This window comes from Canis aureus, chromosome 22, assembly GCF_053574225.1.
Source record: "Canis aureus isolate CA01 chromosome 22, VMU_Caureus_v.1.0, whole genome shotgun sequence".
In the NCBI taxonomy this organism is placed as follows: domain Eukaryota; kingdom Metazoa; phylum Chordata; class Mammalia; order Carnivora; family Canidae; genus Canis; species Canis aureus.
In genome coordinates this window covers 39148880-39163028 of record NC_135632.1, presented here as the reverse complement: position 1 = coordinate 39163028, position 14149 = coordinate 39148880, and the positions used below count along the sequence as shown (strand labels likewise).

Here is a 14149-nt window from a genome sequence, read left to right as displayed (position 1 = left end):
TCAGAAAATTGTTTTAAATAGAGTTTATGTTCCATTTTGAGCAGCCTCTTTTTGCTTCCTCATTTCCCGACAATCAATGGGGATGGCGGTGTCTTTGCGTGGCATCTCACACACTGTTGCTGAATGGAATCATTTCACGGTGAAATAACCTAAATGGAAGAGAAATCTGCTTTGGTCAAATGCTGAGGTTCACTGTGTCAAAACAATCAGGTTCCAGAAATGATTTGCAAAAATCCATTGCTTTATTGTTTTGGAACACAGAGACAATGGAATCTGTGGAGCAAGTCCTTGAAGGAGCATCTAAGAGGCAGGGCGGTCAGGACTCCTAGAAAGTAAAAGGAAGGAACTCACCTTAGAATGAATTCCTCTGGGGTGAAGGGCTCCCCAACACTCTCTTGCCTCCCTCTTTAGCCCATGCATAGCTTCCTCTTTCCAAGGGAGGGCACTTTACTGGGCTGATTGGTCTGGATTTAATTTGTGGATGGGTCACTGTGCTTTAAAGGCCAAGAAAGGCTTTTGGGTTTTCTTTCTTTCCTTTATCTTGTGTCTCTAACAACATGGTATGATCAAGGGGTTTATTCTCCTGAATCCCCAATTTCCTTCCTCTTGTCTTTCTCCAACTATTTAGGTTTGGGGGAGAAGTTAGGAGGCTAGGATGACCAACTGGTTTGCCTTGGCCATCTTGGTTTTAGCACCCAAGGTCTAATACCTGGAAAACCCCCTCAGTCTCTAGTAAACAGACAGTTGTTCACCCTGGTTCCCATTTTATCTTCCAAATTAAGTTGTATATTCCAACTCAGCTGTCAGTGGGGTGCCTTATGTTGGGTATTTTGGAGGTTGCCTCAAGTATTAATTGCTACTTAAAGAAAAATATATATTTTTTGAAATTTTCTTTGTCTTTTTTTCCCTTGTACCTGTTTTCTTTTACTAGAATTCCATGAAGAGAAGAGTGAAGGACAGGATGTGTCCCCTGGTATAACGGCTCTAAAGGAGACTCTCAACATCTACAATGGTGGTGTTTTATAGACACAGAAACCCAAGGAACCTGTGGTAAGTGACCTGGGGAGCAGGAAAAGCAAATAGGTTTGTGGAGACCCAAGGAGAAGGAACAGGAAATAAAGATTTTTATGAAAGCATGTCAGTTCTTCAAAGGAGTCTCACCTTGAAGGTATATTTAGGTCAGCACTATTGAACTCCCATGTTGTGTGGGGCCCCAAGACACTTGGATGAGTGATACAGTCCTGCCCCCAAGGGCACCTCATCCTGCTCTCCTGGCCACTGTCTGTGGTATGAGCTCCACTCCCACTTTGGGCAACAGAGAGGGAAGCCTTGGTGTAGCTCCAACTGGAAATCCACACCAAGGCCTCTTTCCCCAACCATGACTGTGTCAGGAGAGACTTGCTCGGCTTCTAGAGTTCTAGTGAAGTGTAAGTGTCACACAGTTTCTTGGCCTGGGATAAACAATGTTTGTCATCCAGCACAAATGGGCATTGATCTCTTTAGAAGCCAATTTCAGGGCAGTTCAGTGTCCTTGGCAGGCTACTAAATTTGAGATGATCTGCTCATCTTCTGGGTATAGGGGCCCAATTTTCTGATACTTTAAGAAATATAAGTCATTGTTTCACAGAAGAATTCTGGAAAATTGCTTAATCCTGGTCTCTTTCTTTTGGGGTCACCTCAGGTAAAGTGGAGAGTTTTCTTTTTCATGGTGAGGTTGGTTATCATCACCTCATAGACATGTCTTATGAAAATCTAACCATTTTGCTCTTTTGAAAGATTAGCAACTTTGGCAAACTCTGGACCCCACTCTTTGAATAGCAACAAGCAGCTGGAATGGAATAAGGATTGTCTCCTTTAGAGAGGGCACGGAGTTCCAAGTCCCCAAAGCCACCCCACCTGCTATGACTCTGTCATATTGTACAATGGCCATTTCTCATTTATATGGTTCCCTGGAGCCCATGGATCACTGATTCTGCGAGCCCTGAGTTAGAGTTATAATCACCACAGCCTCCTCCACAGTGACTGTATTCTTTCTCCTCTTTGCCTCTCCTTCCTCCCCCACTTCCTTCTTTCTTCCAAATCCTGAGGCTCCTCCTGGATTTCCTAAATCAAAAAACTCTGGCGATGAGACCCAGTAGCCTGTGTCTTCTAGGTGATTCCATCACACATAAGTCTCAGAATCACTGGTCTACACTTTGAGGCACGCATTTGCTGAAAATAAAATCAGCCTGTGGAAGGAAATTTACTTCCCTGGCTCTTGTCTGAGCATCACATAAAACCCCTCCTTGTTCTTCTCCATATGCAGTCTGTGGAAGTGAAAGGAATGTCTGTTCGCAGTCCAGGAATCACCATTTTGTGAGGTGTCTGAAGGTCTTTTAGCTGCAGTCTTATTCACTTTCAGCTTTATGAGGCATTTATTGTTGTCCAGGACACTCTTTTCCTGGTCACTGGCAAAAGGAAGGAAAGAGGTAAAAATGCTCCCTCATGGTCTATTGGCCTTGATCCAGTACTGTTTACTTTGCTCTTTCCTTGTTCCTTAGGGATAAGTCTTGTCTCACCAGATGGTAAATCCCCCACAGGCAGGGGCTTCAAGCAAAGCCTGGCTGATTGAGTTAAAGGAAACAACTTTATTTGCTTCCTTTGCCAGAGGTGGTAGCAGGCGCTGGAAACCTCACTTCTCAATTCAGCTGAGGATGACTTTGTGCGCAAGAGCTTGAAGGGAGCTCCTAATCCTGTTGTCTTGGGCACAGGTGCCTTTATCAGGTGACCCAAGAGCCCTCCAGACTGAGGGCCCCACTCACTGAGGGTTCTGTAGGCGCTCCTCTGAAAACAAAACCTGGGAATCAGTTTCTCCCCAGCATGACCATGACACCAAGAAAAAGTGGGACTCTGAAACTGAGATAGGTGGGAAGAGGCAATGGGTCATGGGTAATGATGTGATCATGTGGCTGGTGACAAGATCTTGACTGTATCTGAAACAATTGGACTGTACTATCGATGAAACATCTGGGTAGAGTTAGCTGAACTTCATCAACTCCTTCATACTTCTTTCTTCTTATACACTGGAAATTGAGGCACAGGGAAGGTAAGGAATGCGTCATACGGCCACCGGGGGACCATCCATTCATTCATTGACTGACTCCATCATTTCATATACCCTGTTGAGTAACATCTGTGTGTCGGACAATGAAAGGTTGTGTGTGTGTGCGCGTGCACGTGTGTATGTGGGTGTGTGTTATGAGTTTGTTTTTTGTCATGCTCCAAATAATAGCTTTGATACTTTTGCAATTGATTTCACTAATTAAGTTAATTTTACTCATAATGTTGGGGACCTAAGAAATGGATGCAAATGAATGCTAATTTCCGAGTTAATATTTTGAGCTAAGGTCCTTGCCATTTTTTAAGGTAAGATTGCTGTGGTAGTTTTGGAATTCAGAAATAGAAGCTTCTGTTTTTCATCCTTTTTCATTTAGCCTGGGTAGGCTCCCACCGTAAGAATGAAGTTTCTGAAGTCTTGATGATTTCTGTTCTAGTTTTAGTCTAGCTCTTGAGAAATATTCAGTAGATGATGGAAATGCCTTTTGCTTTCCTCCCTCATGACTCTTTCTGGTTCTGGATCTGAGAATTGATGATAATGGATTTTCTTCTCTCTCTTCCAATTCAGCCTTTCATTCTTTGCTCTTTTGCTTTGCACATGTACCAAGTAACACAGGATGGCACTCAGAGAGAAGAAAAGGTGCCTGGGGGAAGGTGTGTGTTTCAGACCTCTCTTTCTGCTGACTTCATCCATCACACATGTTTCTCTTTAGCTTCAGGCCCGAGGGGAGGAATTCTGGAGAATGGCGAAGTGGAAACTTTACTTACCTACAGACAGCAATGATCTCACATAATGTGCTCTTTGGGGATTTGGCAATGAGGTGTTTGTTTCAACGGGGGTTTTTACTCCAGATGAAATTCTACCTGCTACCTCTGAATGTCTTCACACAACAATAGCCCTTTGCTATTCAGTTAGGTGATGGGAATGGGAGGTGCTGTGATTTCTGCTGGGGAGCAGAAGCTTCTGACTCCATGTCTTTGATGATTTCAAAGCCTCCACTGTGAAATGGGAGGGATGGTGAAACGGACTGCTCGTGGCTATATCCAAGAATTTGTATTCTGGACCAGACTCCTTGGCCCAACCCATAGGATGTTTGAGGATCTAGCCCTTGTAGCCCTGCCGGTCCTGTCTCTTACAGTGCCTATCTCTCCTTCATAACTCCCCATGGTCCAGCCTTATGGAAGTTCCTTACCATTCCCCAGACACTCCACACTGGTTGGTAGCTTTGGGCCTTTGCACACTTGCTCTCTGGGTCAGTTCACATGGGGGAACATGTGATCATCTTTCAATGCACTGGTCAAGCATCACTCCCAATATTGATCCCAATAAAGCCTTGTTTCTCCCACCTCACCCCCTCCCTACATAGAATTGCTTGTTTCCTTAAATTCTATTTGTACCCATGCTGGAGTGTTTATGACATGATTTTGCAATTGTTTTCCTAAATAATAGGATACTATCAATGTTTATGCATAGGTATTCTGAAGCAAGACTCTCTGGGCTCAGTCCCAGTTTTGCCACTTAATAGCTGTGTAGTCTTGGGCAAGTTACCTGGTCTTTATATGTTAGTCTCCCCATCTGTGAAATGAGGGTAATAATAATCATACTTGCTTCAGAAGTTTGCTTTGCTTTAAGGAGTAAATGAATTGTTGTTATGCCTCTTTCTCCTCCTCCCTTTATATACCTCATTTCTTATGCCTCGTACTTTTCTCTGTATACAAATTACCCTCAGGAGTGGTGGATACAGTCTAGGATAATTGATTTTTTAGTTTTAAATTTCTTAAATAAGCTTCTGCAAATTTATAGCAGAAGTAATAGTGTTGAATGTTGACATCTCAAAATACTACCCATGGTAACCTGTTGATAAAGGAAGTCTGAGTTCATCACTTACTACAATAGGGGAGATCATTACTTTAACAGAGTCTTAATAATATCTCAGAAATGGAAGGGGAAAGTTGGAATATTCATGATTCTATGAGAAGTGGGCAGGGGGGCTGGGTGACTTAGTTAGTTAAGCATCCGATTCTTGGATTCAGCTCAGGTCATCATCTCAGGGTTGTGAGATCATGCTCCACATCAGACTCTGTGCTCAGCTCAGTGTGGAGTCTGCTTGGAATTCTTTCTCCCTCCCTATCTGGTCCTCCCCCTGCTTGTGCACATTCTCTTTCTTTCTCTCTCTCTCTCTCTCTCTCTCTCTCTCCCCCAGATAAATAAATTAATAGAATATTTAAAAAAAGAAGTGAGCAAAGTTCATGATGAAATAGTTTAGGACTGGTTGACATAGCAAGTGAAGACTTTCAAGAGAAGAGGTTCAATCAGATCTTGATTGCTAATGAGGGTAGTTGACTTATCTATTGCTATTTGTTGAGAACTTTCAGAAAATCTCTGAAATGAACAATAAAATAATTCCCTTTTCCTGGTGACAGTGTCCTCAAATAGTCATGTTTACATAGACAGTAAATTGGGTGGGCATAGATGGTTTTGGTTCTCAATACTTTGAAAGATAAAATATTTATTTTTGTTTTCAACAGACAGGATTTGTTGGGGTATGATTTATCATGAAATCCCACAAGGCTAAGCTACAAGCATAAACTATAATGTTTGGAGGATTTTGAAAATACAATACATACACGACAGAGAAAGGAAAATACGGGATGACATAGCAGTCTTGGAATGCTATGCAAGAGGAAGAACCATCTAGAAGGAGGAAGAAATTAGGAAGGAATGATATTGAAGCATAAGTGCTGTTGCCTCTCAGAGAAATGCCTGGTGCATCTTCTTTAGGAAGGTGGAATGATATTTGGGAATCTGTGGGTCAAGGGGACTGGAATTCCAGTTCTCATCTGGAACTAGTCAGTCAGCCTTTGTGTCATGCCAACAAGAAGCAACTGAAGTAGGCAACTGCAGGTCTTATCTGGAGAAGGGTTGGGAGGTAGCACCCCTGCCTTCCATGTTGGAATGGGATCAAGGAGTTGGTGGAGAGCTGGCAGGATTGCCAGGGCATCGTTGTGGCACTAGGTGAGGGGACTTCAGAGGGGAAGCTGTGGATTGCTTATCCCAGTCCAGACACTGAATAGAGAACATAGCCAAGTGTGAGAGCATCACCCATGGAACTCCTGGATGTATTACTGAACATTGATTCTAGTGGGAGAGTAGGTGGTGAGGTACAGCAGCAAATGATGTATTTAAGTTATGTGTTACCACAAAATAACCTGCTTTAAAATGCTGACCTAATTGTAAACCCATAACAACTATTAGTCTTGCTCACAAATCTGTGGGAGTGAATGACTGGGCTCAGCTCAGCCATTCTTGCTCAGAGCCTCTAACATGGCTGCAGATGGTAGCTGGAGCTGGGGTTGCCTTAAATATTTATTGGCTTGTTTTACTCCTGGGCTGGGAAGACAAAGAGCTGAGAGCAGGCCCAATAGGGACTGACCAAGCTTCTCTCTCTCTTTCTCTAGGTGGTCTTTCCACTGAGCAGCCCCCAGTCCCAGACTTCTTATGTGGTGACAGCTCCTCAGAGAAAAGAGGGTGCTGGAAAATACCTTCACTAACAAGTGAAAAGGTGGTAAGAACATGAGAGGTGATTGGATAACAGCACAGAGAAAATTCTCTGTAATAAAAGCCATGATCTTTGAATCTAAAAGTGTTGTAGATGAATGGAAGACAATGGTGACTACTGTGACATGAACCTCAAGAGTAAGAATTTGGAACAAAATTGCAAAGAGAAGGAAATCCTGGAGAGAGAACGTCAGCAAGTTTCTGCACAGATCCATGAGGCTCAGTATATGAATGACAGCAGTTCTGGAAGGCACGAGGAATAGATAAAGGAGAGCTTATTTACAAACAAATATAAAAAGAAATTTATCTGAGCTGATGAGAGAACTGATGTGAAAGAAGTCTCCAGAGTAAAAACATTCTAAGTAATAAGCAGTATTAAGGAGAAAAGCCATACAATTCAGTATATCCAGCACAATTTCTTTTTTTTTTTTTTTAAGATTTTTATTTATTTATTTGAGAGAGAGAGAGAGAGCAAGAGTTGGAGGAGGGTGGGTAGGACAGAGGGAGAGAGAGAAGCAGGCTCCCCGCTGAGCAGGGAGTCCTGACTCATGTCTCAATCTCCGGACCCCAGGATCATGACCCAAGCTGAAGGCAGATGCTTAGTCGGCTGATTAACTGAACCATCCAGACACACCTATCCTGATGCAATTCCTGAACTTAGAGAGAAAAATCCTAGATGCTGCAAGATAGAAAAAAAGTTATGAGGATAAAGGAATCACCGTCATTTGACTGTATTGTGGCAACACCACATATTAGAATAAGTGGCATCATGTCTATATACACTTCTGAGAGGAAAGCTCTGTGCCTGCAGACTCTCATATGCATCCAGGATATTATTCACCTGCCAAGTTGAAAGATGGAAATCTCCAGATTTGCAATAAGTCAAAGAAAGTACCTATGAGTAAAATAACTGAGAAAGAAGTCTAAACAAACAGACCCCAGAGTGATAAGCAATGGACAATGATGGAATGAGCGGGAATATGTGATGTGAGTGCTACATGATGATTATGAGGTAGAGGAGGCCTCCCAGCTGGCTGAGGTTCTGTAAGGAAAAATATCAAAATGTCCTCATAAACCTGGGAAGTGGGAAAGTAGATACATATGAAAGGCCTTGTCTCATGGGTATGAGGAAGAAGAGAAAGAAGAGTCAGGGGTGGCTTCTTGACCTGAGATCTGTATGGGGTCCTCTGCTTGGGGGGGCTTCATGCTTGAGTTAACCCTCTTCCCTTGCTGTCTTGAAATTATTAATAACTTGAATTATATATGCATTATCATTTCATGGTGGGGCCCAAAATGACAAAGCTGGTTCTGAATAGAAATCGTTAGCAGACTAAATTTAAATCCTGAATTGACCGAGTTGAAATTTAAGAGATTCTGCATTACTTTGAGTGGAAAAGAAGAAGGTGTTTTTCCTGGTCAGCAGCGGTGGCTTGGAAACTTGGTTAAATTGAGAAACAGAGAAAAAAAGTTAGATGCTTATACACCAGCCTCTTTGATGTTTCTAGCTGATCATGTACAAACTCTTGAGGACAGAGACTCTACTGTCTGCATCTGTGTGTCCTCATGGGCCTTCTCACAGGGAAGCCGAATAAAGGCGGTCTGAAGGAGCTGCCTGCCCTCTTGCACCACACCACATCGCAAGAGAGATCGATTTTGAGAAATAGAAGTCTTCTTAAGTTACAGAATTCTCCGTATTGAGGGCCAATAGTTCCTGATGTTTTATTTTCAATTAAAAGATTTCAAAAACTGCCAGGCACTCTGCTGGAGGTTGCTAGGAGACGCAGGATAAAGAAACCAGGGCTGCTATTCACAACTGAGTAAGAGCTAGTCACCTCTCTCAAGGCCTCTCTTCCCATCTCGTGGGCAGGCTTGCTCCTGCCCGTTCTCCCTCACCAGCTTTCTAAGTCTTGCCTTGCTACAAATATTTCTTATCCAACTTAAGGAATCCATTCATCACACCTGCCCCCGTGGGCACCTGTGGATTTTACTAGTCAGCTTCCGCATTCCTTTCCGGTACCGAACCTGATTTTGTTCCGGGAATCCTTCCTTACCCAGGACCAGGATGGACGTGGCCCAGATGAATCTGTTCTCTGCTTCCCTAGCTCGGTGACTGGGTGGCCAGATGCTCTGTCATCCAAACTGGACTGCTTTCGAGAGTGAAAGGGGGTACTGCGGATGATTATGCTGGGACAACAGGGAGATGGGGACTCTTCCAGACAGACCTGGATGTGTGGTCACCCTTGTTCAGGGAGGCCACCTGACCCAAGGCAGTCTGAGCAGAACAAGCATCTGAAAATGCAGCTCTCTCCACAGAAGCTGTTCGAAGAGACGAGCCCTTTCCCTGCCTGATGCTGTGTGCAGATGTTGGGCTGGGAATTTGTACAGTCTGTGTTGTCCTATTGCTCCCCGAGGGTAACAAAGCCAACACACAGAAGGAAGCAGGGGGCGGGGGGATTGGGGAATCCCACAAAAACAGAGCTCGGGCCACCGTGACCCAGGTCCCTGATTTCCTCCACACCCTGTCAGCAGAGAATGTATTTATGTCCTACTTCACCTTCATAGAGAAGCCTTCCTATAGCCCAGCCCCACATTGACCCCTGAGCTGAGCTCTTAGGATATATAGCAATTTTCCTACAGAATATTTCCTTTGGGGACGTCCCAGCATTTAATCTTAGAATAGATCACAAAGCTGTCCATATACCAGCTCTGTGTCCTAAAATTCCATTTCTATCATTTGTTGAGTACTCATTTTGTGCCATTCATTCAAGTTTCAAAACTTGGCATCCTCATTCTCTTAAATCTCCCTATATTGGGTGACTTGCATGGGTGCATTTTCTCCTCTACAGCTGGCTGAAAATTTCCCCAAACTTCTCTGAGATATGTCTTCCTTTCCATGCTTTCTCTTGACTGACTCAAAGCTTTGGATTATGTTGGATTGTGTCAGACCCTCCTCACTAGCCTTCTGGCTTCCAGACTCTCTTCCTCCTCTAATGCAAGGATTCCTAATAATTTTTGCGACATTTCTTTTTTGGTGTCCCATTGGCACAACTTAAGGGCTCTGCCATATAATGATTTTTAGATGCGCAAAGTAAAATACATAGGATTACAAAGCAAACCAATTACATTGAAACACAGTTATTGAAATAGAACCCCCCCACGTAAACATCTATAGTAATATATTAATGCCTCAGACAACAAGATCCAGTAGTAGGTTCAGTAACAACTATAATTTTAAAGCTGTAAGGAGTATAAATGATATTTTTATATATCTGCAACCACTGTACCAGGATGTGAAGATATCCATGATTTTTATGCTGACAAATATACAGATACTACTGCAATCTGGTGCCTACATTCAAGGTAGAAGAAAATACTGCATTGCCATCAAAGATTAGGGTAAATAAAAGGGTTAATTTTTTTTCTACCTAGGCACGAGGATCCCAGGTTAAGAGCACCCCCATTAATCAGTCCTGCATGTAACTGTGTCAGTTTCCTCCACACAATCTTTTCACGGTGTCTCTCCTTTCTTCAACCTGTTCTGGCTCTCTATTGCTCATTCGCCCCAAATCAAATTACTGGGCTCAGTATTTAGGAGCCCTCATGATACCTGCTATGCTACTTGTCCAAAAGTTTCTGGCATCATCATTCACCTTGGATTCTGCTCCCTAGCAAGGTAATTTTTCTTTTTCTTTCTTTCTTTCTTTCTTTCTTTCTTTCTTTCTTTCTTTCTTTCTTTCTTTCTTTCTTTCTTTCTTTCTGATTTTATTTGTTTATTCATGAGAAACACACAGAGAGAGGCAGAGACACAGGCAGAGGGAGAAACAGGCTCCCCATGGGCTCCCATGGGGAGCCTGACGTGGGACTCCATCCCAGAACCCCAGGATCACAACCTGATCCAAAGGCAGACACTCTGCCACTGAGCCACTCAGGTGTCCCCCACAAAGTGATTTCTTTGTTATCTTGAGAACACAGGAAGTGTGCACCTCAATGTTTTATCCAGGCTTCTACATTGTCTAGTAAAAGACATACCATTTGCTTAAGCAAAAAAAGGTTCAAGTGTGAATGGATCCAGGTGCACTAATAATGCTTCCTGGTATCTTTCTCTCTAAAGCTTTCTTTTTTCAGCCGTGGCTTTAATTTCAGGTAAGATCCCTCATATTATGGAAAGATAGGACTGGAAATCCAGGCTTTCGTACATTTTTTTTCAGCTTTCCAGTCCTAACAGGAAGAGAATCTCACTCTTAATTATATCAAGGTGGGATAAAGCTGGGATCCCTTCACTTTCCTTGACTACTGTGATCACCGAGCTAGAATATTCTGACTGAATAGGCCTATATAATGTGCCAGTCCCAGGGCTGGTGATGATGTCAGCATAGTTAAATCACATGGAAAAAACAAGGAAGGGGTGCACCCCAAAGAAAAATCAGGCTGCTGTTACCAACAGAACGGTTCTTAAAATGAGCAGGCAAAAACAATAGATAATGTACTACTTTCTTGAAGCCTGGGTACCAAATCTTTTGATAAAATATGTTCTTCCCCTTCAGTTTCCCCTAGGCAGGTCCCTTCTTTTGTTCACAGAAGGGTAGGTAGGTTGGATAATTAATATCATTGAGCATCTACTGTGTGCCAAGTGTTTCATATCTATGTCCGAGGCTTAAAATTTGTAGTCACAGCTTGCAAGAACAGCGGTGGAATTCAGTTTATTTCTCCATAATCAAACTCAACTTGTTCTTTGGGGTGGGATCGAGGAGCTTTTGTCACATCAAGATAACTCAGATTCTCCTGGCTTAAAATTTAATTTCTTTTTGAGTCAGCGCTCAATCAATTCAGGCTTTACACTTAGTTAATTCAGAGTCGAAATTCCCTTTCAAGGTTGATCTCCCTTCTTAGGGGTTCTCCCTTCCCACTTTGTCTCCAGGATGCTGCCTGAGTGCAAGGGAGAGCATGCACAGCAGCATCTCGGCTGCAAGGCAAGGCTGTAATCCAGTGACTGCCCCCTTGGGCCTCAGCTGAGCTCCCTCGTTCTCACCCTTGGGGAGTGGGCCTTCATTCCCACCGCATGCTTGCTGTATTGACTGCTGTCCAGTGACCAAGCCATGGGCTGTTGTCACGATGTCTGTACTTGACACCGTCTTTCTCCTGACCCCAGGCCCCTCTCAGTGTGTGGATCCTTCAGCCTTCTGCTGGGTCCCTCCACTGGGACACAAGGAACTATGGATGTCTGTGGGAACCACAAATATTATCCCAGGTGCTCTTGCTGCCTCCATTTGCCTTCCTACTCTACTGTGGCACTCTAAGAAGCTCCCAGGGGATTCTCCTGCACGTTCAGCATGTCCTGAATTCATCTGACCTGGTTTTTCTAGCATCTTGCACACATCTCTAAACCACATTCCCTATGGGATGGGAGGATCACACCTTACCTATAATCTTGTCCTTTTCCATGTACCCCTGTGCTTTTATCTCCTCCCTGAGTGGCTGAGCTTCTCTTGGGACACATCTTCTTCCTCCATCCCCGAGTCCTGAGTTTACAAGCTTTTGACCTTCAGAAGCAGCAATCTTTTTTTTTCTTCATTCTCAGAAAGTCACAGATTCTACAAAATGAAAACTCCTAGCTTTCACAGCTATTATCTACAGATATGCTTTGGGAGTCTATTTTGAATGTCCAAAGCCAACCATCTGGTGTTCTGCTCCTGTCTGAGTTCTGTTGTCCTCCTGAAAGGATGAATGCCTCACCCTCCCAGCTGAAGAGCAACAGCTCAACAGAAACGACCTGTATGAGTCTCTCGTTGCAGCTGTAACAAACTGCCACAAGCTTAGTGACTTCATATAACACATCTTCAGACCTGTAAGACAAGGAGTCCAAAATGGCTTTTATTAGATTTAGACTGGAACCTTTGTGTCTGCAGGGCTGCATTCTTTTTAGAGGCTGTAGGGGAGAATTTACCTTCATCAGCTTTTGGAGACTGTTTGTACTCCTTGGCTGGTGGCCCTGCATCCCTCTCACCTCTGTTTCTGTCTTCACAGCTCCTTCTCTGACTCTGTCCTCCTGCTTCCCGCTTAGAGGGACCTCTGTGATTACATTGGGCTCACATGGGACTTGCAGGATACTTTCCCCATCTCAAGACCCTTAATTACATCTTCAAAGGCCTTTTTTTTTTTTTTTTTTTTTTTTTTACCATATAAGGTAACACAGTTACAGATTCCAGGGACTATGATGTGGGTATCCTTAGGGAGCATTATTCAACTTCCCATACTATGCAAAATTTAAAAAAATTATATTAAAAATATTGCAAGATAATACCTTGCTCTATGTTCTAATTTGTTATATCTTTCTAACAACCTTATATGTCGAGTGCTGTTATTCTCATTTGACAGAAGAGTTAAGTAAAGTTTGGGTCAGCAACTGTCTGACTCCAAAGCCAGTATTCTCTTTATTACCTCATGAAGAGTCCTTCTTCCCTCACAAGGCTACCTCAGCCCATACCAAATTTTCCTTTAACGCAAATCACCAGACCATGTCTCCATGTGGCAACTTACCATTTAATTATATACTGTTTGGAGTATATTCAGAGTATAGTATGGGATGTGTGTGTGTGCGTGTGTGTGTGCGTGTGCATGCGTGCGTAAGCCTTTCTTACCAGACAGAATCATAAATGCCTAAGCTGGGAAAAGATCTATTGCCTCTTTTGAACCACTCCAGTAGAGTCACCATGGGGTGGCCACACAGTAAATATTTCTAAAAATTTGCTGATTTGATAGTTAGTACTAGAATTTGCACCATCCAGTCAGCTAGCTAACTTTATTGAGTTGCTGTGGTATGGTAGACCCTGGGCCTAATTGAGAGACAGAAGTAAAAGACATACTCCTCATACTAAAGACATCCACAGTCTGATTGTAATAATAGTACCTATTGCTCCTCTCCCATGGAACACCAGACCATGGGCCATACATGTCAGTTATTAAATCCTCACTGAATTCTAAAATTTAAAGGTGAGCTTTTTGACTTTTTGGTCCTTTTGCTTCTCTTCTTATGATTCTTTCCTTGTTTATCAGACCATTCTCATGGACTGATAAGGAACTGGTTAGACTGAAATTGCATCCCAATTTCAGGCTAACCAAAGATGATGATTTGGTAGTTCCATTCACAAAAAGGTAGACACGTGAAGCCTGCCATGATACCAGAAGAGGATACTGGGATTTTAGATAATTCAGTATTAGGTTTTCCTAGGTCCCTAAAAATTCTTGTCAAAGGACTATTGGTCATGACAACAGGTTTTTGTAATCGGTATGGTTATAGGTACTGGCAGAACTGGAGATGATTTGGGGGCCAATTAGATGGCTGCTTACCAGGCCCAAGTGCATGGCTGCCTGAGGAGTCCTGCTAGTGAGTCTCAGAAATCTCCAAATTACATTCATCCTTGGTCACATTAATATTTTCTCCACTTCCTGGCCATCATCTTGTCTTTAATGACATGAGGTGGATGTGTATAGGAA

The 14149-nt window shown here is 43.0% G+C and overlaps 2 long non-coding RNA genes across 3 annotated transcripts in view; one reads left to right on the top strand and one right to left on the bottom strand.

Annotated features, from left to right (window-relative positions):
• Nucleotides 1-293: 293 nt before the first annotated feature.
• On the top strand, nt 294-10372 carry LOC144294026 (uncharacterized). Its single transcript, XR_013361420.1, has 3 exons — nt 294-372; nt 932-1050; nt 6556-10372. It is a non-coding gene; the product is annotated as an uncharacterized LOC144294026 (long non-coding RNA).
• A 3612-nt stretch (nt 10373-13984) lies between these two features.
• The window catches only part of LOC144294023 (uncharacterized), a 62741-nt gene continuing 62576 nt past the window's right edge, over nt 13985-14149 (bottom strand). Inside the window, exon 7 of one of the 2 annotated variants that reach the window (XR_013361410.1) lies at nt 13985-14117. This is a non-coding gene — a long non-coding RNA (uncharacterized LOC144294023). The remainder of the gene's footprint in view (nt 14118-14149) is intronic. The other variant, XR_013361409.1, reaches the window with a different exon arrangement.